At 32.2% G+C, this 24,044-nt stretch overlaps 1 long non-coding RNA gene across 1 annotated transcript; it reads left to right on the forward strand.

Annotated features, from left to right (window-relative positions):
• Window positions 1-131: 131 nt before the first annotated feature.
• LOC112658575 (uncharacterized) lies at window positions 132-22,093 on the forward strand. Its single transcript, XR_003135805.3, has 5 exons — window positions 132-2,460; window positions 4,003-4,037; window positions 19,651-19,752; window positions 21,574-21,614; window positions 22,015-22,093. It is a non-coding gene; the product is annotated as an uncharacterized LOC112658575 (long non-coding RNA).
• The last annotated feature ends 1,951 nt before the right edge of the window (window positions 22,094-24,044 follow it).

Genomic DNA, 24,044 nt, shown 5'->3' on the forward strand with positions numbered 1-24,044 from the left:
GTTACTCTGTTATTTTTTTTCTTTTACTATCCTGTAGGTTACTTGAACATTTCTTAGAATTTTATTTTCATCTATCTATAGTGTTTTTATCACATTATATTGTAATTATTTTTTTCAATTCAAGTTAAGTATAAAAATGTTATTGCTTTTCACATATATTTAACTTTGACAAAAAGTTGTCAAATATTTTCCCTACATATATTTAGAACCACTTTAGACAATGCTATCATTTTGTTTTACCCATAAATATGATTTATAAACCTGAAGAGGGGGGCACCTGGGTGGCTCAGTGGTTGAGCATGTGCCTTCGGCTCAGGTCATGATCCCAGGAACCTGGGATCAAGTCCCTCACTAGGCTCCTCACAGGGAGTGTGCTTCTGCCTGTCTATGTCTCTGCCCCTCTCTCTGTGTCTCTCATGAATAAATAAATAAAATCTTTAAAAATAAAGAAACCTAAAAAAATAAAATAAAGAGACCTGAAGAGGTTTGCTTGAATATGGTTTTCTTCCATGTTCTTTCTTCCTTCCTGATGTTCTAAAATTCCTTCCTTTATTATATCTTTTCTTTTGAGGGAATTCAATTGGTGACAAATTCTCTTTATTTTCTCTTTCTGAAAATATCTGGTTTTCCTCTTCATTCCAGAAGGATATTTTTATTAGCTATAGGTTTCTGAATTGATGTTTCTTTTCATTATGCATTTGGAAAATATGTCACTTTCTTCTGGTCTCCATGGTTTCTTACAAGAAATTGCTGTTATTCAAATTATTTTTCTACTTTGTATATGTCATCTTTCTTTGTCTTTAATTTCCAGATAGTCATTTATGTGTTTTGAGATTCAATCACTTTTTGAATTACCCTCACAATACTACAAATTATCTCCCACATATTACTCCAGAGGGCAATAGTAGGTTTGTAGCTTGATAAATATGGGAAATTTCATTCATTATTTCTTTGAGTACTTTTTCAGTTCTACCTCCCGCCCCCATCTTGTGATTTCTGTGAAGTGAATATTATATCATTTGTTATAATCTGTTCTTATTCATTTTGTTTCTAGTCTGTTTTCTCTTTGTCATTCAGATTGGGTAATGTCAATTTTTTTTTTATCTGCCACTTTACTTATTCTTCCTTTATTGCTTATATCCTGCTATTGAATCTATTCACCAAACTTTTTATTTCTTTCATATTTTTCAGTTCCAAAATTTCCACTTGATTCTACTTTGTATCTTCTATTTCCTTTCTGAGCCTCTCTGATGCATTGCCAAATTTTTTATGTTTGTTTCTAATGTGTTCATAATTACTTGTTGATGCATTTTTATAATAAACATTTTAAAATATAAGATAATTCTAACATCTCTGTCATCTATTGTTTGGTGGTTTGAATTGATTTTGAAACTCCTTGGTTCTTGGTACAGCAGTGATTTTTGATTGAAACATAAACATTTGTGTATTATGTTATGGGACTCTAGATCTTAATTAAATCTTATATTTTAGCTGACTTTTACTGATATCACTGCAATAGGAGAAAGAGAATGCCACATCATAACTGTGAGATAGATAGGAGTTTTGGTTCCCGTTGGCCTACATGATTCTTAAGTGTGGGCCTCCTGATTACTGCTGGGTAGAAATTGGAGTTCTGATTCTCAGTGTAGTCTACAATGACATGATAGTGCAATTATCCTCATCACTGCTGGGGAATGGTGAAATTCTTAACTCTGGGAATCAAGAATCTTCATGGTCTCCGGAGACACCACATATGAAGTCTTGTTGCCAACTGATGGAGATGAAAATATTGGCTTCCTACTTGATCTTACGTGACACTACCCTAGTGAGGAGCTCAAGCATTTCATGATAGTTTTATAAGAGTGGATATCTAGGCTTCCTACTCGGCTTTTGTTGATGTGGTTGAGTAGGGGGGGTCACAATTTTGCTATGGTGTTTACCTGATTTAAAGCAATTATTTTCTAAAGGTCTTGCTAAGCTGTCCCTTCCCTTGTCCTTTTGCTAAAGAGAGTATCCTTTTGTTGGTGCTTATTTTATGTTTAGTAGGTATTTTTAGGATGCTAGCTTCTTTAGCTCCATGTCTGGGATATATGAAGAAAAAGAAGCACACACACACAGAGAACTTATCACCTTGTTATTCCTCAGTTCCTGATATTTTTAAGAGGTCTGTTTTTTTTTTTCACTTAAATTTTTTTCTTCATATGTTTGTTTTACATGTAATGTCCAGGTGTTTTAGTTGTACTTAACAAAGAATTAGGAAAAAGTACATCTGTTCTGTGTTTCTTAAACAAAGTCTCAATTTCATTTTTAAACATCGGAAAATCTGTTTTCGAAGATCTAAGCCACAAGTGTATATCTTTTGTCTTTCCTCACCATTTCTCTTCTCCAAAATTCCTTCAGGGTTCCTGGAACATTTTAGAAATGTCATATCCAAAATATTACAGAATATAATATGTTCAGGTAAGAAGAGTAATTTGACATACTCAATTATAATACTATTTTTAAATTAATTCACTAAAAGTAATATTTCTTTTGCTTTTTTCAATTGAAGGATAATCCTCTCAGGGAAACATAAATGATTTCCATGATTCCATCATCTGTCATTTTTTAATATTATAAATCATCTTTCACTTAATTTATACCTTTAAATTCATCACTGAAAACTTTAGAAATAACTGTACTAGCCATAATGTAAAACTATTTGAAGGTCAAAATACCATTCATTTTAAACACTGCAAATATGAAATTTAAAAAATTAAAGTGTATTTTATATTAGGTCTTATTCTTGGCTACCTTTCAACTTAAAGCTCTAAGATGTCCCATTATAATGTCCTTTTTGTTATTGTTGTATGTTCAAGAGCTGAAAATTTGATCTTCGGTTCATAATTTAAATATATTTTTTCCTAGCAATGACATTTGAGAATTTGCATCAGGAGTAGGGAATTCAGTAGGTGCTTTTCATGGCTAAACTGAGTATTTAAAAAAAAATAGGTGAACAATTTTAAATTACTATCAGGTAATGACTACTTTCTCTAACCAATTTTCTAGTCTCTCTGTAAAATGATCACCTGCTTATAGACCTTGCAATTAAGTCCATTGCTAAGATCAGGAAGTGCATCTAGGCTCATCTAGACTTATTATAACTTACAAACAAAACAAAACAAAACAAAAAAACTAAAAAACTCTTTTTGTGATTGACTTTCACAGACACAATAAAAAAAAAACTTTCTAAAATAGAAAAAAAAAAGAGTGCTATATTCAGGTAATTGAGTGCTGTACCTAATGTTTATTAAAACAAAAACACTCTGGTTTCATTCATTGTAGTCATCTTATATATATTAATCTATTTTTTTAAAGTTAAATAAAATAAAGATACCATCTTAGTATATTCAGGCTGCTATAATGAAAAACATAGACTGTACAGTTTTTAACAATGGAATTTCCCACATTCTGGAGATTGGAGGTTTAAGGTCAATGTACCTGCATCATTGGGTAAAGGCCCTTTTCAGGTTGCAGACTTTTCACTGTATATTCACATAGAAAAAGGAGCAAGGGAGACTGTGCAGTTTTTTTTTATGAGAGCACTAATCCTATTCATAAGGACTCTACTCTCAAAACCTAATCACCTACCATCATCTTTGTCATTAGGATTTCAATATGAATTTTGGAGAGGACACAGACATTCAGACCATAGCGGATATATTTTTGAAAATGAACAACATTTAAAAAATTAGACTTAACAAAAATAAGTAAATAGTGATGTTAATTAGAAGAATTTATTAGATATCTATTAATACTGTATAAAATGTCTTTATATTTTTTTCAATCGAAAATACATCTAGAATCTTGACTAGTACTTTAGGTGATGTGTCAGAGAATGGAAGCATCACGAGGAGGTGATGAGAGTTTGCTATCACTGAGATAAGAAATGCAGAGTACTCAGTGCAGTGTCTGATACAGAGCAAGTTCTCAACAAATGTCAATTTTATGTCTTCTTTTAAGGCATCCACAGAGGTGATGATGGAGAGAGGTTTGGGGTAAGTTTTAGTCCTACTGTTTGCAATAAATATTAAAATAAAAAAAACAATAATCATGATAAATTGTGATTTCACTTAAAAATTATAACATTCTATGAAATTTACATGCTATAGTTTTTTGTTTCTTTGAAGGGAAGGGAATGATATGATAGAGAAACCAGTAATCTTTGTTATACCTGTTCTGGAAAAATCTATATGCCAGAATTATGTAATTACCTTTGCATACAACATACCTTTTAAGATTGATTATTATTTAAAAAGCATACCAACCCCTTTATCAAATATGTAAAGCCAAGGTTGAGTAGGGTTTATATGAAAAAGCTTATTTCTTTTATTATTAGACTCTACATTTCTTGGGAGGAATAAAAAAGAATGCAGATATGAATGGCAATATTACCTTTATCTTTTTTATTTTTATGTTTATTTTTTTAAGATTTCATTTATTTATTCATGAGAGACAAAGAGAGAGAGGCAGAGACACAGGCAGAAGAAGAAGCAGGCTCCATGCAGGGAGCCCGATGTGGGACTCCATCCCGGGTCTCCAGGATCACACCCTGGGTTGAAGGTGGTGCTAGACCACGGAGCCACCCGGGCTGCCCACCTTTATCTTTTTTTAATCATTTGCATTTCTAAGATGCCAAATGACTTCAAATTAGTGAAAAAAAAATCAAACCAGTTAGCAGTCTTGCTTCCATAAAACAAAAGGTTGAATAATCATAGTCTATACATTTCGTTACACTTAGGCTTAAGTAAATATAACATAATGCTAACTGACAAATATTTCACAAAGGCAAAAATCTAATTTTTCCACATCTTGAGGAATATGCATTATTGATATGAATTTTCTTCTAATGCCTGTGCAGATGGAATTACACATTTGTTCCTTGTCTAAATTTAGAACACAGTTTTGTGTTTCTGAAAAACTAAAAAGTAATTTTAGTCAATTACCATGTACTCTTTTTATAATTGTAATCATGCCAAATTATGTAATTACAAAATATTACAAGTATCAGCAATCATATACTGACAGCTTGTAATTATGTAATTACCATGTGGACTTATAGAATTATGACACCTAAAGATGTCAAAAGTATTTTTAAGATGATTATTAACTCTTTCTTGAGTTAGGTAACATACATACAAAAAAAAGAAACAGGGACTTATTATGGAATCTGCAATTATAAATATGAGAGAAAATAAAGAAAACTTTGGGGCAAGTAATTTATATTTTAAAATGATTTGAAATATCCATTTTATATACACACATACTTTATATCATTACAAAAACCTTAAAGTATATTTCTTGAACACGGTCATTTTTCGTATTATTAAAATCATTCTAAATGGTTCTATATGCAACTATCCATTAAATGCATTTCTGGATAACCATACCTGAAAAACAGTGTATATATAATGCATAAGCACTTTTTTGAACTAGATGAAATGTCATGTACATTCATCAAATATGGTAACTAATTTAGCATACTTTAAAAAAAAGTGTACTAGATTATAGGTATTTTGAGGACTTTTTAAGCAACAGGAAGCCCAAAAGGCATGAATCAAATAGCATATATATTTGACAACATAAAAGTTAATAATTGTGGTATGCTTCATTATGGTGAACTAAATTCACTACTGCCTATTTCTCCCATTGATTACACATAATCACAGAAAGCAACCATTTAACAACTTTGGGCAAATAAAAGGAAGTGCTTAAGAACTTTGAAAAATAAACAAATAGAATGGAAAAGGAGGTAAAAACTTAAGGACAATACCACAAAGGACTGAGTTTCATTATTTGTGTATGTGTTTTTCTATTTTGTCTATTGCTTTGCATGGGGAACAGTCCTTAGTCTAAGAGCTGAACAGCATAGCAGGGATGTAGACGACTAAGTCTCTAGAAAAGAATCTCATCTTTATGGTCAGCCAGAGTAACTTTAAAAACCAAACTCTCAACACAGAGACCATGCAAATTATGGTAGAGAAGAAAGGAAAGGAACTTAAGGAAAGGAAAGGAATTTTATACATGTGTCTGAATCCTTATATCAGGGCACACCCCTGAGCTGTGCATGTGGCAGGGAAGACACAGATCAGCATACCAAATATTTTGAGATAGAAGCTTAATTTAAGACATAAACCACACCTCAGATAAAATCATGAAAGAACATGCACAGCAAACTAACAGTATCATAGTAAAGTCTTTGAAAATGAACTGAGATTCAAGCCAAAACACATAAAAGGTGATGCATATATTATGGTCTACTACTAACCATGTTGATCACTTGTAAAATACTACCAACATAACAACAACAACAAAAAAATGAGTTTTTCCAGAGATTTATAATAAAAATAAATATAATAAATTATATAAAAGCTATATATACTTTATAATAAAATAAAATAAAAAGTTGAGACTATGCACCGTGTTATTCAAAATTGTCATTCAAAATTATTCAACAAACAAAAAACATGGAAAATGTAAATAAACCACAGTGAAAATTACAATCAACAGATGCCAACATTTATATGAACCATTTATCATACAAAAATAACAAAGCAAATATTAGAACTAGGCTTCTTGTGGTCAAGGAAAATTCACTTAAAAAATAGATAAGTTCTCATCAGAAAACAAAATATAAAAAAAAAAGAAAACAAAATATACTAAAAGTACAATATTTGACAAAAGTTTAGTCTATTCCAATAGCAAAATAGAAGTCACAGAAAAAAGGGTCAGGTAACATGGAAATATATGAATTAAAATTATCTGGTGTTAAAAACAAAAAAAATTATTTTTAAAAGGTAGAATAAAGTTTCAGGTATTTTTTAGACCAATTTTAAGAGGTCTTATATTCATGTAATTGAAGTTTCAGTAGGAAGGAAGAAAGCAATTAGTATAGAAAAAGTATTTGAAAATGTAATCGTCAGATATCCCAAATGTAGTGAATGACAAACATGTACACATTTAAGAAGCTCAGTAAACTTCAAGCATAATTAAATGCAATGAAAACAATGATTAAAAACATAATAAACTAATGAAAAGTAAGTTTAAATTTTTAAATCTTCAAAGTATCCAGAAAAAAAGGTAGCACATTAAATACATTAAGAACAAAAATTTGTGTTATTGTGGATATTACATAAAATCCATGGACTCCAGAAGTCACTGGAACATTATGTTTAAAATGCTGCAAGAAAAATATTGTAAATATGGATTTTATGTTCAATAAAAATATTCCTCAATTAAAGCAAAATTAAAGGCATTACTAGGTGTAGGAAAACTGAGAGACTTTGTTTCCAGCAGACTTGCACTAAGAGATGTGCTAAATTAAGTTCTTCTAGTTTAAGGAAAATTATAATAAAGGGAAATCTGGTTCTAGAACAATAGAAATGGTAAATCTCTAGGAAAATATAAAATGTTTTCCATCTTAATATTATATGTGTAAATATTGAACACAAAATAAAAACATTTATTCACTGGTATATACATGCATAAATAAAATAATCTGGTATGGTTTTTGATGTATGTAGATATAATTATGTATAGCAGCTATAAAAAGTTGGTTGAAGTAAGGTGGTAGGTAAATGGATCCATATGGTTGCAAGTCTTCAAAATTTTACTTGGGATGTTAAAATATTAACCATAAATAAATGGAGAATGTGAGCTATGAATATTGGAATTCTAAGAACAAGAACTCAAAAAATTTAATGTAGGGGCACCTGGGTGGCTCAGTGGTTGAGCGTCTGCCTTTGGCTCAGGTCATGATCCTGGGGTCTTGAGATCGAGTCCTGCATCAGGCTCCCTACAGGAAGCCTACTTCTCCCTCTGCTTATGTCTCTGCCTCTCTCCCTGTCTCTCATGAATAAATAAATAAAATATTTTTAAAAATTCAATGTAAGGAGATCCAGCTAAGTACTGTATATAAAACAAAATAGAATACTAAAATATTCAAATAATTTTTTAAAAGAAAGTGAAACAAGGAGAAAAAAAAACAGAAGATAGACACAAATAATAAAATAATAGAAAACATGAAAATATATCCCACAAAATCACAATTATATTCAAAGCAATTAGTAAAAAAAAAAAAAAATGAAAACTGACAGTAGCCAATTATATGTTGTCTACATAAAACCCATTTTAATTATTGACACAGATTCAAGTAAAAAAGTAAAACAATTTTTAAACTATAATCCAAACACTAATAGAAGAAAAGTTGGGTGCCTATATTAATATTAGAAAAGCTGATTTCAGATTAAGTGATATCACCATGAATAAAAAAGGATATTACATAATTATAAAAGTGTCAACTCACAAAGAAAAAGTTATAACAATAAATGTTTTTTGCAAACGTAATAGGAATAAAGCCTCTGAATATATAAAACAACCACATAACTGAGAGAAAACTAGAAACTAAAATTTCAGTCAGAGGCTTCAACATTCTTGTTTTAGTACACTGCAGTAGAAAGAAAAGTAGTAAGCATTTTGAGGACTATTTAAATAATTAAGAACATTATTAACCAACATGATATAATTGACATGTATGGAAGATTCCATCCAACAACAGAAGTATATGTTTTCTTTTCAAGTGCACTTGGAACACTCATCAACAAAGGCTGTATCCTAAATACAAAATGTTTATTATGAGTTTAAAATTAGTAGATAAATTCACCACAAAATAACTACACTAGAAATCAGTAACAGAAAGATATCTATAAAAGTCATCAAATAATTTAATATTAAAACACATTCTATTAAATAATGAATGGATTTAAGGAAATTACAAGGGAAATTAGACAATATCTCAAATGGAATGAAAATGAAATTGGATATCAAAATGTGTGAGATGTAGCTAAAACAATGTTTATAGTAAAATTTATGGTATTAAATACTTACATTAGAAGAATAAATTCAAGTCAATTATCTAAATTTCCATTAAAAAAAAAAAACAGAAAAAAGAACAGGAATTTACCCAAATCCATAGAGGAAAGAAATAATAAATATAAGAGCAGGAAAATAACAGAAAATATCAATAAAACAAAAATAAGACTAGTATAGTTAATCTCTAGCCCGACTTTCCCCAAAATACTGGTTTAAGAAATGAAAGATGTGGGGATCCCTGGGTGGTGCAGAGGTTTGGCGCCTGCCTTGGCCCAGGGTGCGATCCTGGAGACCCGGGATCAAATCCCACATCAGGCTCCCGGTGCATGGAGCCTGCTTCTCCCTCTGCCTGTGTCTCTGCCTCTCTCTCTCTCTCTGTGACTATCATAAATAAATAAATAAATAAATAAATAAATAAATAAATAAATAAATAATTCATTAAAAAAAAAGAAATGAAAGATGTGATATCACAACAAATACCAGAGATAATAAAAGGATAATAAAAAAACATCGTGAACTATTTTATGCCATTAAATTATATAATTTAGATAGTATGGTTCAATTCCTTGACAGACATAGTGTTCACTCAAAAATAGAGAAAAAGAGAGAGAGAAAGAGAGAGAAGGGAAGTTTGAATAATATTTACTAAAGAAATTGAATTCATAGATGTAAACTTTTAGAAATGAAAAATCCGGGCCCAGATGGCTTCATCTGTGATTTCTATAAATATTTTTAAAAGATTGTACTGGGGATGCATGTGTGGCTCAGTGGTTGAGTGTCTGCCTTCAGCTCAGGGCATGATTCCAGAGTCCCGGGATGGAGTCCCACATTGGGCTCCCTGCATGAAGCCTGCTTCTCCTCCCTCTGCCTGTGTCTCTGCCTCTCTTGCTGTGTATCTCTCATGAATAAATAAATAAAATCTTAAAAAAAAAAAAAGATTATATCGGGATCCCTGGGTGGCACAGCGGTTTGGCGCCTGCCTTTGGCCCAGGGCGCGATCCTGGAGACCCGGGATCGAGTCCCACGTCGGGCTCCCGGTGCATGGAGCCTGCTTCTCCCTCTGCCTGTGTCTCTGCCTCTCTCTCTCTGTGTGACTATCATAAATAAATGAAAATAAATAAATAAATAAATAATAAATAAATAATAAATAAATAAATAAATAAAATTAAAAAAAAAGATTATATCAATCCTACACAAATTGGTTTTGTGAAGCCACACTTAATACTGATATAAAATTAAAACAGACACATTATAAGGAAATAAAACTACAGATTAATATTCCTCATGAACTTCGATGCAAAAATTATCAAGAATTGCGAATAGAGTTCTGCAATATATGATAATATATTAAGAACAAAGGGGGATTATTTTGAGAATGTAAAGCCAATCCACATTTCAAACTCTATCAAACATCACATCAGATGAAAGAAAACTGTATGAGCATCTCAACAGATAGATATGAAATACCTGAGAATATTCAACAACTATTCATGATAAAATCTCCCATCAAAATAGAGAACTCCCTTTCATTATAAAGAACATCTACAAAAAAATGTACAGCTAATATACAAATTAATGATGAATGATAGAATGCTTTCTCTCTAGCATTGGAAACAAAGCAAGTGTATCTGCTCATACAAATATTTATAGTGGTTTTATTCATTATCATTAAAAAAATGAAACAACTCAAATGTCTTTCATCTTAACCTTAATCTAGCAAATAATTAAACTAACTGTGATGCATCCACAGAATGGAATACCATTCAACAATTAAAAGTAGCAAGTTATTCATACCCCACTTGTAAAGATTGCAAATGTATTTTTCTAAGTGAAAAAGCATATATACATAAGTATATGTATTTTCCAAAATATAATATGTATATTCCTTTCAGGAATACTGTGTAATAATCACAAATCTAAGAATTAAAAGCAGATTAAGGGTTGCCATGGGCTTGGTGATGGGAGGAAGACTGAAAATTTACCATATAAGGGAATGTAGGGGCCAATGGAACTATTCCATATTGTGATTATAGTGGTGACTAACAGGCAGTATGCATTTATCATAACTGTATGCCAGAAAAAAAAAGAAAAACTGTATGCCAGAGATTTCTTTCAGAAGATGCAGCCAAAAAAAAAAAAAAAAATCAGGTATGTATCCAATGCATTGGTTAACTTCACAATTTTAAGAGTGAGGATTTGAAAGAATGAATGATGGTTTAAGATACATTCTTTTCAAGGAAAGCTAAATAAGGTTTTCAGGCACCAAAGACTAAGGGATCCCTGGGTGGTTCAGGGGGTTAGCACCTGTCTTTGGCCCAGGGTATGATCCTGGAGTCCCGGGATTGAGTCCCACATCAGGCCCCCTTCATGGAGCCTGCTTCTCCCTCTGCCTGTGTCTCTGCCTCTCTCTGTGTCTCTCATGAACAAATAAATAAAGTCTTAAAAAAAAGAATATAGTCTGCTTTTGGTTGATATGATATGTATGTGTATCATGGACTTTCTAGTGAAATGAAAATTTAAGAAGTCAACCTCATCACCACTTTTCTTTGGATTATTGGTAATTTTCAAATATCTGCACCTATTATGCAACATGTTAGAAACAGGTTACTTAAAAATAAATATGACAAAGGTAAGTGGAAGAGTTTACGTAGGGATAATTTGAAGAGACTTTATAAATGTTATTGAAAAAAAGGAACAGTAAGGATATGAGTGAACTTTATGTTAAATAAATATATTATTTTTTAAACAAAGTTTTCCTCAGATTCTTTAAAATGTAAATATTCATTTTGAGTCTCCAAAAAAGATATATATAATGATGTTTCCCTAAATTACATAAACTCAGTCAACAATTTTTTATAAGGCAGTTATTAGGAAAACAGTTATAAAGAGAAGACATTGGGGAAAGTTTATGTAATATAACGCAAGAAATGCCCAGATTGACATAATTATGGAAAAGTGATATAATATTTCTGAATTCTGAAAAAAAATTAAGATAGAAGTTATTGGAATGATGTAGGTTTAGCTATACAAAAGATTCAAACAAGTTTGTAAAGTGAAATATATGAACTTCCCCTGAATTATCAGCACCTTAATAACACCTTAATAACATAACCAGTGAAATAATATACAGTTGACCCCTGAACAACACAGGTTTAAGCTATGTGGGTCTACTTATAAAAAGATTTTTTTCCATAAATGAAATATAGTGTTATCAATGTATTCTCTTTATGATTTTTAAATAACATATCCTTTTCTTCAGCTTTACTGTAATAATATTGTATATAATACATATAACATAAACAATATGCATTGATTGTTTATGTTATAAGTAAGGCTTCCAGTCAATAGTAGAGTATTAGTTAAGTTTTGGGGAGTCCAAAGTTCTACGCAGATTTTCAAATGTGCAGGAATCAGCTAACCCTGATTCTAACCCCTGCATTGTTCAAGGGTCAACTGTATATATCTTCCAGCCCATATCTAGCCCATATCTAGAACTTTGTAGAAACATGATAAATAATGGTTTTCGTAAGTTGGATGTATTTTTGCCCCACCCCATTTGAAAAGGAAGCTCATGTTTAAAATTAAGAGTACCAAACCAGTTCCTTCTGTTGTTATATCCAGTGGAATACTTGGTAAAGTGTTCAAGAGAATGCCTCTGTTTGTGTATATGAGTGTGTAAGGTATATAAGTATGTTATGTGTGTGTATGTATGTGTGGTGTTGAAGAAGAAGGAGCCTGCTTCTTCTGCCTGTGTCTCTGCCTCTCTCTCTCTCTCTGTGTCTCTCATGAATAAATAAATAAAATATTAAAAAAAGATTTCTACAAGAAATATTGGACTTCAGTAATATTAATTTCATTCCGAAAATTTTTCTATTAGGGTGCTAGTTCTATAAAACTAATTGCTGTGCTTTGCTAAAGCTTAGAGATAATAGTTTGTTTAAAACTGCATAATTAAAGTCAGGTCTAACATGCTTTTATATGAGCTCTTAGCACTTTATTTTTAGCTTTTGGGAACTGAAACTTCACAAAGAAATTTACAGTGTCCTCATTTGCCATATTGTGCCATTAGATCAATGGTTTAGGTGACAGATTAAAAGAATACATACTATTTCCCTAGTGCCCAAACTCTACTTTGATGATGAAGAATTAAGAGAGTTTTTCCAGGCAAATCTGGCATCCATTACTACTTCCAATTTCATTATGGCAGTTTTTTCTTTATGGTATGGTATGATTTTAATTGTGTTTTTAGGATTATTCTTGGCTTTAAATATGCAAAATTTTATTTTGGAATTTATGTTTTAGGGTATCTTTGAACAAGTTAAACATTTGATCTGATTTAAATGCCTCAATTTTTTCCTACATAAAAATGTGGTTTTGTTTGGAGTCAAAAATTTTTATTCCTGTATGATTTATTATTTCTCTAATAAAACTTAATTATTCTGTTTAGTTTTTTCTTCACCTGGAATTGAAGCAAGAATCCCCAAAATGTTAACATTCCATGCAATTATCTTCCTCAATCACACTCTTCACCATATTTAACATGTAACAAGATAAAAACTGTTATATTTTTGCCACATCAATATTTAATAGTACTGGTCCCCCTAAAAATGGAATATGGAAGATAACCAGAAGAATAACATTCTAGTGTATGCCAGATAAACAATTTAAAGACATCAACACATCCTCTCTCTCCCCTTCTCCATTCTCAAACAAATAAACAAATCTTAAAACAAAACAAAACAAAACAAAACAAAAAACAGGGGGAGGAGTGCCTGGGTGGCTCAGTCAGTTAAGCATCTGCCTTCGGGTCCAGTCATGGTTCATGATTTCAGGGTCCTGGGATAGAGTACCAGGCATGCATGACACCCTACTCAGCAGGGAGTCTGCTTCTCCCTCTCACTATGCCCCTCCTTCCAGCTGTTATGCTCTCTCTCACTCTCTCTCTGTCTTTCCTTCTCTCAGATAAATAAATAAAATCTTAAAAAAAAAAGACATCTACACACACACACCACTGTATCACCTATATTGACATGAGAAAATGTTTCCTAAGGAGATTTGAGATGGAAAACTGTTGTTTTAAAAAAGGATTTTCAGTTATGAATTTACCATTAGGCAGACCAAAAACATAAGTCCATAAAGTGCCAAAAATGTGTAAAAAAATGAGAGTTTAATTTGTTGGTGTTTCTGCTGATGCTGTTTATACCAGCATCTTTAATTGCAATTATCTGGAGCAAAGGGGATGCATTTGACCTCGTAGCTTTCATGATTAAAGGAAGGTGAAATAATAAACCAGTATATTTTATTCTCTGACAAATGAAAAGTGATATATTACAGGATGACCCCAGTAAAAAGTTTGATGTATTTGAAGATTTACTTTAATACCTATCCTATCAAGTTTATATTTCCCTTTATATGATGCCTAATTTCAACTTTCTCTGCCTTGAATCAAACTAATTACCACTTACATCCCTTGCATGTAAAAGGCTTGGGATGGATCCATTTTGAGTTTTATTTCTTTTTCTGCCCTTGATATGGTGTGTAGAGTGGTAGAGAGTGTACTAGAATATGAATTGGTTGGATTAGGCTGTAAATTCTGTTACTAATAACTGTGTGAATTGGAACAATTTTACTTTGTAAAATTACAGTGTTCTAAAATGACATTTTTAGTCTTTGAACTCTGTGCTTTAGGTCCAAATGGAAGATTATTAATGGGCAATCCCATTGTCGTGTAGCAATTTTCTATTTTTAACTTTTAAAAACTGTTTCCAGAACCCAATATCAAGCTTTAAGGCATTCCTTCTCTTGGTTTTAATTTTTAGCCCATGTCACAAGTGTCTGGAGCCTGCTTTAGTCCATTCTAATTGAAAAAATTAGTTTTGTTTTCAAGGTGAATTTAAAAGTACTAGATTGCATATGTATTTATGATTAGCCAACCTCTCTTACAAGGTCAGTTTTCATTGATTGGAATAAAAATTGTTAATCTCCAGTTTCTAGTGATCAAATATATGTTAGCCTAATATATTCTATAGATATATAAATTATTTTAAAGATTTTTATTTATTTATTTTAGATTGGGGAGGGGTTGCAGAGGGAGAGGGAGAATCTCAAGACTTCCTATTGAGTGGGGAGCCCAAGGCAAGGCTTGATTTCAAGACCCTGAGCTCACAACTTGAGCCGAAGTTAAGAGTCATACACTTAACTGACTGAGCCACCCAGGTGTCCCCAGTATATAAGTGACTTTAATCCACAGTGGATACTCACTTGTCCCAGATTGAAACTTCTCTAAAAGTGTGCTCATTTGCTCTAGTTTGAGGGCTGGAGTATTTTTTTAATATGCTAAAATGTTTAAATTATTAATTCTTACATTGTAATGAAGTATAATGTACAGTTTTACAGCAAAGGAACTAATATAATATTTCTGTGAAACTACTAATGAGTGTTTGGACATATTATTTATGTACAATAAATGTATTTATCTTGATAAAATATTGTTGAGAAAAAAACATAGTAGAGCTTCAAATTTGATGCCAGGAGATAATTTTCTTCTTCAAAATTTTATGACAATTATAAGCAGTCACATTGAGTAGCACAATAGTAAGGTGAATTGATTTCTACAAGTCCTTCAAGATTCTATTATTTGCTAACTTCTTAGAAATGTAAGAGGGATAGCCATTTACCAGGAGGATAGTGGTTCTATATCTAAGGAATTTGAATAATGGACATTAGAGAAAGGAAAGGCCTAACTCTTTATTTATAATATTTCTTCCATAAAAGCAAAATCACTGCTTACAGCTAGTCCTTGACTGCTGAATATGGATTTTTTTTTTGTCTGCCTAATCTGATAGAGATTGCTGTTCCTTCTATGGATCAGTGTCTGATAATCAAGGAGTTGGACTCTTGAGGAAGTCAGAGTAAATTTATCAGCAACATTTTCTTTGACTGACAGACCATTTTTAAATTCAACATTTCAGTGAATTCTGAAGCCACTATCTTCCATATAGAAAATAAAAGGCCTAAAAACTTTCAGAAATTTTATGTAACCCAAACTACTTCACGTGGAATTTTGTGTAAAAAATGAAGAATGAACTTTGGAAGCAAAGGTTTCAGTATAACAATTTATTCAAATATGTTTCATCACTATAAGTTACGGAAACCTCTACGGTAGGCCTATCCTAGATATGCCCTGATGATCAAAACACATGGAACCATAAATTGTGACTATTATTTGTTAGTCTTCTCTTTTTCTTGAAGCAGTTTATTATGTTCTTGCCAAGCCAGTGCAGATGGTGTTTTTATAGGTGACCCCTTTTGTGCAATGGAGACATAATGATTAAGACTAAGGAGCATTGGGTAGATCCAGTTCTATTTTTTTTTAATTTTTATTTATTTATGATAGTCACACAACAGAGAGAGAGAGAGAGAGAGAGAGAGGCAGAGACACAGGCAGAGGGAAGCAGGCTCCATGCACCGGGAGCCCGACGTGGGACTCAATCCCGGTCTCCAGGATCGCGCCCTGGGCCAAAGGCAGGTGCTAAACCGCTGCGCCACCCAGGGATCCCCTAGATCCAGTTCTAGAGTTGACAACAGATATCTAAAATTCCTCCATGTTGATCATAGATATCAAATTGAAAAAGAAAAAGAAGGTAGCTTTAAAGAAATGATGTAGGCTTAATATTCAAGATTTGCACTACACATTACTGCTAGAATTATCCAGACTCACATGAATTCACAAGGGCAGACTGATACATAAGAGTATTTATTACATTTAATGCCTCTGTACATTCCCGTCTAAGGAAGATCATATTTCTTAAGGATGGTGGCTACATACATGAAGTAAGTAAGGTTAAAGAAGGCTGTGCTACATCAACTATATTATTTCTCTACTATGTAGGGAATACGTATCTGGAGGTATGTATTTTATATCCTATTTCTTTATAGTGCTTATTTTTCTGATTTTGTGGAGGTCAAGAGAAAATGTAGGAAATGCAGGAACATGAAGGTCATTATACTAAGGTCTGTTAAATGATAAAATAAGAGGAAATTCAAAGATGACAACCATGCAAAACATCTGGCATCCTGTCACCTGAATATTTTTAAAACTAAACTGCTACATGTGCTTTTGTGAGACTGTGCCAGATGGACACTGCAATCATCTACTACAGTGAATTACTGGTCTCAAAGGACGACATTTGCATGCTCCCACTTAGACCATTTATGCACTCAGGATAAGAAAAGCATGCAGAAAAGAAACCAAAGTGAATGTTGAAAAAACCCTAACTGGCTCAATTTTAGTTTTTCTGTGATCATTGATTACTTTATACATTAATGGAAAATTATTAGATAGCCAAAATACATTTACTTTTTGTGTTAATAATATTGATGCCTATATGAAAATAATAGCAATCTGATACCCCACCAATTATCTTTTTCAGAAGCAGAAAGACTTAATCCAGGGACAGAAGTATCATACAAAAATAAATCCTTTCATAAAATTCTTAATGTATTAATTCCCTTGGTTTTCTTATCATTAACTTGAGAAATCAATGCCTGTATTACAATGGAGATACTTGTCCTGTGTACACAGTAGCCCACTCCCCCGTTGGAAGCATCTCTCTTTTTCTTACTGTGTATTTATACCATTTTCTCAGCAGCTATTAAATACCAACAACTCCTTTCAGGTGGTTTGGGAACTTTGTACTGTATCTAATACAAATAACTCTGATTTCTTTTTAAACAAACTAATTGGAAAATGTAAGCCTTATCAGCATCTAAGAAGTAATTAATAATGTTATTGTTAGATATATACATATATTCATAAAGTGAAGGGAGAAGACATTGTTACTTGCTAAGAGTCTAATTTGGGCCTGGTATTTTAAATACATTATATAAAGATATTTAAGGAAGGTAACATTATTCCACTTCCACCTTAGGGAAACTCACTTAGGGAAACTCAGCAAGGAGGAAGATAATTTGAACAGGGGCAATCATTTTATAAGTGGCAGAGCAAGAAGTAGAGCTAAACTCTGATAATCAACAAAATCCATGGGCTTTTCACATATCATACTAATATACATATCATTAACTGCAAAAAAAACATGACTCATTGAGATAAATTATTGCTTTCAGAAATAAATTTTTCCATCCTCTGCTGATATCTGCACAAACGTAGCCCTGTTTGCTAAAGAAGCTATCTTAGTTTTGGAATTCAGGATCAAAGCTGAACCATGTAATTAAGGTTTATAATCCAGAATAAACAAACAGCAAATAAATTCCAGTAACTTTCTTCCTTAATTATTTCACCTACATATAAATATTTAGTGTTACCATGTTGGCTTTGCTAATGCATTTTTTGAAATGAATATTTCAGGGCTGTGATTTTTCAGGATGGGATAAGAAAGGTGTGAAATAATCAATATCTCAATATTCTTAGCAGAAAGAAACCTTAAGCAACTACTTTGATTGCAAACTTATTTTGTGATGGTTTGGTTTCTATGGTTTCATCAACTCTAAAAGTGTGAGGACATGGAATGTTGATATAAGTGGGGAAAGTGAATCAGTAAATCAAGTAGTCATATTTCATTTTGAAGTCACCCACACTTTTCTCCTTTCATATATTTACTAAGATGTATCTAATATTGTTTACCATAAATATAGAGTGCATCCAAACATAAATTTAGCAACAATTATTATTTTGTGAAATACAGCCCATCATTTCCAAGTGATGTGATCTATCTTAATACAAGAATCCGTTCAGGCCATTCTCATGAGCTTCGGATGTTAGTAAAGATATCTGGGTAGATTGCTTCAATTTCACCCACACTTTTATAAGGCATTTCTTGTGTAAAAGTGTTCTAGGATAGATTGTAATTTTAGTAGCTTGCAACTGTAGCCTAGATACAGCAGCACTTCAGTGCAATACAATTTCTGTTCCTTCCTAGGAGATTCATAGACAGGAGCTGGAGCCTTATTTCATTGGTTGAGTTTTCTCTTCAAGTTATCCTCAGCTGGATGGGAGATATTAAAAGTCAGTTTGAACAAGTTTTAAGATGAAAATTTGCTTAAGTAGCACCAAGAACATTTTATAATGTGAAAAGATCATGCTAAACCACAACCAGCCGACTTGAGATCTCTGTCCATGAGCAAAATCTCAGATTTGTATGATTGTTGTATTTCAACATGTCATATTTTCCAGAAAAAAAGTGCTGAAGAAAATAATCTCATTGTACTTTTATTATCTATTTGGAAGTTACAGTTACCCCAAAGTGAATAAAATATACTTTACATACACATAGTCATAATCAAATGAAATATGCTCCCCAATTATGACAAACATGTTCATAAATCATTGAAGTTTTACACTGCAAACCCAGCAACAAGAAGTTTTTCCTTTCTCTATGGGGAAAAACTTGTTACGGATGTAGTAACCGTTGTGAAGAAATAAAGTGAAACAAAATAAATTATAAAACACTCCCTTTCCTCTACAATTAAAAGAAGAAGCTTATTATGAAAGTAGATTTTATTAATCCTTTTGGCTACATTGCCACAATTAATCAGTCATGCATGGACATCTGGGGTACATAGTATTCACCAGGTTAGTTGCTAACTAAGACTACTGTAATTGATAAAGAATTTTTTTTTTGCTTCTTGCTTTACTTCAGAAAGAATAATTATTTAGAATTCATAAATTTCAGCTTTATGTGAGGAAATTGTGACTATATTCATGTTTCTTCTTTTATACAGCTATCCATATATACTTTTGAATCAATTTCTCACTTGACATCCTTTTGCATAAAAAAACTGAAGAAATTATTATAATTTTAGATATGTTGGAGAAGTTATGAGGTATGTAAATACTTAACAGGTATCATTAAAACATAAATATGTCTTTAATTACTTATGAATACAAGTTTGATGGGCCAGTGGATGTGAAAAACAATCTACCATGCTTATATTACATTAAAATAGGTCTGAGTTAAAGTATTTTACTTCATAAATCAGATAAAAAGAAAACCGAAAATTCATACAATTTTTAAGAGATTTAAGTTAAACTTAAGAAATGAAGTCTATTGTTAGCTTTGTTACAGAAAATAAACTCTTACTTATATTTCAAAAATTGGATTAAAAATTGATCTACCTGTTAAATTGGTAAAAATAAGCCCCCAGAATGTAAATGATGGATTCTACTTCACTTGAAATTAGTTTGTTGTATATGAAACAATAAGAGTACAGAATGATAGAGGCAAGATTAAGAGTATATTCCAAATGTCATATATATGGTAAATACTATTTGATTTCTGGAGAGCATACAGCCCCTGTGGGTTGGGAAGGCTAGAGTCAACTTTATGGAGGTAAAGGGGCTTACAGGAATGGGACAATCAGAGTGGAGAAATTGACTATACAAATTGAGTTAAGATCCATGGAGATTCACTTTTTATCTGGTTCTCAAGACCTAACTCTTTCCAATTTTAACCTGGCAATAAAAATTTCAGAGTTTCCAGAGTACAGGATCTAATTTCATGCTATTCTGTTTTTGGAGTTCTGAATAAACCTCATCATCAGAATGTAATGGAAAGGAGATTTGAGATCCAACTCCCTGAGTTTGTCTTTGAATAGCCTTGAGTAAATCAAATTCAGAGGTTTTGCCCTGCAGCTATTCTGAAATTTGCTGGTAAAGTTAGATGTTGTAAGATCAATGTTTGAATGGAATAAGGGGAGAAATGAAGGCAGGGTGGGGTGAAATTAACTTTCTTAGTAACTAGCATCAAAATTCATTGTCTTCTCTCCTCAGCTTCACTTTCTTAAGCAACCATCTTTGTCATTGTTTTAAAACTAGATACATTATTTTTGACTCTGGGCAAAGGATATCTTATTTCTATCAAGTTGTATCTGTAGCCTATTGGCTACTATTTTGTGACATCATGCAATCTGGGAGTGTCATGGCAGATGTTTGGGGCTCTGTTTGTTGTTGATGTTTATCCTTATTTAATGTAAAAGCCTAGGAAATCTTTTTATATTCTTTTTACCAATATATTTCACTAATTTTAATTCCTTACATGAATTTTTAACACAGCTAAAATATTTCTAAAAGATTTTTCTCCTTTTTGTAAATTCAAGGTCATAATAAAGAGCTATATACAAACTTGGTCTATACATAAGTAGCACCAGCATGAGAAATAATTCCCATTCAATTATTTTTATCCGTAAGTCCAAATGGTAATTCAAGGTATATTCTGTGAAGATTAAAAACTGAAATAAAATACAAAGTGCAAGTTTATATCCTGTATTCACATCTTCTTCTTTGTTTACTGGTTCTATAACCATTTTCTCCATGAGATATAAAGCTCTGAGAAGACAGATATTGTTTCTGCTCTATTCAACACTCTATACCAAGTATCTGGCATTATACTAACCATTTTTGTAGGCATTCAGTCTTTGTTTCATGATAGAAATAAGCCTTATTCCCAGCAATAGTAATTAAAGAATAATGCTCAAGAAATAAGTATGAGTCTTCATTTACTTTCCAGGATAAAAAAATGAAAAAAAGAAAAAAAAAGACACAGTTAAGTTTATTAGAATATCAAGTATTAGGAAAACTTACATGATTATGATAATTCTATTTATAGCAGTTGGTACCTACACTTTCCATTCTTTGCCTCATATCAGGTTGAACACTCAGGGGACACTCATAAATACTACCTCACCTGGTAAGTGAACATATTCATTGTTTATGCACCAGCTATCTATTTTCTATTAATTTTTTTTTTCAAAATTGTATCCTGGCCCAAGCCATCTAGCACACACTGGTCAGTCAAGTGCACGATTTCAGTTTACTGTGAATGGAAGATATTCTTTATAATAGTGATTTACAGTGGTAATTTGCCCCTCTCAGTTTAGTTTAATCAGTTTTTTTTTCTTACAACCTCAAAGGTTTAGAAAAATCATCAAAAATAGGAATCATTATTCTTCACTTCCTTTCTTATTATCTATTCCTGAACTTGTGTTATGATTCTCTCTCATATTTTATGGTATATAAATTGTATTTTTCTTGGATTTAGCACTCTGAGTTATAACTAGGATAATGTATCATTTTGTTACCCAAAATAGGATACTTTCAAGAATGAAATGAGGCATTTGTAATAATTAGGCAGAGAAAACAGGCATAAACCAGCAATGTTACAGGTAAAATTATAGTTGAAATTATATTAATATATCAATGAGCAATTTGCCATAATCTAATTTATGATTATCTCTGTATTCAAGAAATCTCAAATACCACCGTTTCCTGTTTTTCTGGTCTATGACATAATCACGTACTATATATTTACTTTACTTTGCTGAAATAAATATTTGTCTACATTACATATGAGAATGCACTGTGGAAGAGACATTATATCTTTGACATCATTGTTACGTATTTGAAGATACAAAGAAAAATGACATATACTTCTCCAAAAGAGCGTTTTAAAGTAGACATGTTTGTATGAAATTAACACCTATATGAAATTATTTTGAATATAAATAGATGAACTAGTATTAAATACAGACATTTTTTATTTTTACAAAAAAGTATTTTAAGTTGAATTTTGAAGAATGGGTAAGATTTTGATAGAATAAAATATACATAATGCCAGTCACAATTTTTTTTTAAGTAGTCTGGCTAGGTCGCATGACATTTTTTTTTTAAATTTCACTTATTTATTCATGAGAGATACAGAGAGAGAGAGGCAGAGACACAGGCAGAAGGAGAAGCAGGCTCCATGGAGGGAGCCTGACGTGGGACTTGATCTCGAGTCTACAGGACCATGACCTGGGCCGAAGGCGGCGCTAAACAGCTGAGGCACCCGGGCTGCCCTGCCAGTCACAATTTAATGAGAAAACAGGAAATTGATTGAAATAATTATCTTTGATAAAAGAGCTATTAACTAAACAGGAGAGTGAAACAAACTTGAAATTAGCAGTAACAAAAAGGCACTGTAGTGTCATCTATACACTGAACAAAGAAGGCAGGAGTGTTTCTAAAGCCAGGGGGTACAAGGTCACCTAGTAGAAGTGGGAAGAGAGATGGTCCTCACTCACTGGAACTGGAGTCCCAAAGAGAATGCAGTAACTTTGGGAGAAGCAAAGAGGGAAGGAGAGTATTTCTCTGCCTACATTTTTTCTCTTGTTCTCCAATTCCCTGCCTGTACCTCCTTTGACTGAACCTATTTGGAAACCAGCTGACACAAAAGCCTGGAGAAGAGGGTGTTCTCAAATGCCAAGTAGAACAATGCAGGAGAGGGGCCAGGGTATATTAAAAAGGGATTTTAATCAAAATTAAAGGGCATGGAAAAAAATGGTAGGTTCTTCCTCATATCTGAAAGAAGGCATCACGAATAATGTACATTCATTGTTGATCTGCTCAGTTAATCCTTCTACATTTTTTCTACTCACTTCATGTCTCTTTTGTGTTTGAGAATCAACTACCCCTTGAAAAACCTATGGAAGTTCAGTGGGAATATCAATCATAGTAGCCATCTCTTTGACCTGTGATAATGGCAAATCTTATGGTCTGCAGCAATCACAATGTATTCCTGAGACGTACCTATATAAAATTTCAAAGTGGTTTGTTTCACTCGATCAGAAGTTGTAAAAACAAAACTACAAAACTACAGACAGCTGGATCTCTTGCCAGGAAATCACAGTAAGAAAGTTTGAAAGAGATAAAACTGGCCCTCCCCTCAAATCTCCATAAACTGCTGCCCCGCACCAATCCTATATAAATAAATATGCAGCAATATAGGGAAAATAGTGTTGTTACAAGTCACAGCATCAAACCCTCCAACCCCACCATTGTAACCTGATAGTCTACCCTAAAGGATCAAAAATGGAAATTCATGAACTGCCATTCTCAGAAATCTGTACAGAAGATAATATTGGAATAATGATAAGTTTAAACCCCAAAGATAGAGAAATATTATACTATTCATGGATTACTTTATTCTAAGTCCTAGAATGCTTTAACAGGAAGACATTAGCTCATAGGCTCAGTATCATTTATCTATTTTTATCAGGTAATAAGGGAGATGGAAATTGATATAATTTCTACCATCAGTGAGAGTAAAATGTAGCTGAGGAGATGAAAAGAAACAAGAAGG

This window comes from Canis lupus, chromosome 12 (genome assembly GCF_003254725.2).
Source record: "Canis lupus dingo isolate Sandy chromosome 12, ASM325472v2, whole genome shotgun sequence".
NCBI classification, from domain to species: domain Eukaryota; kingdom Metazoa; phylum Chordata; class Mammalia; order Carnivora; family Canidae; genus Canis; species Canis lupus.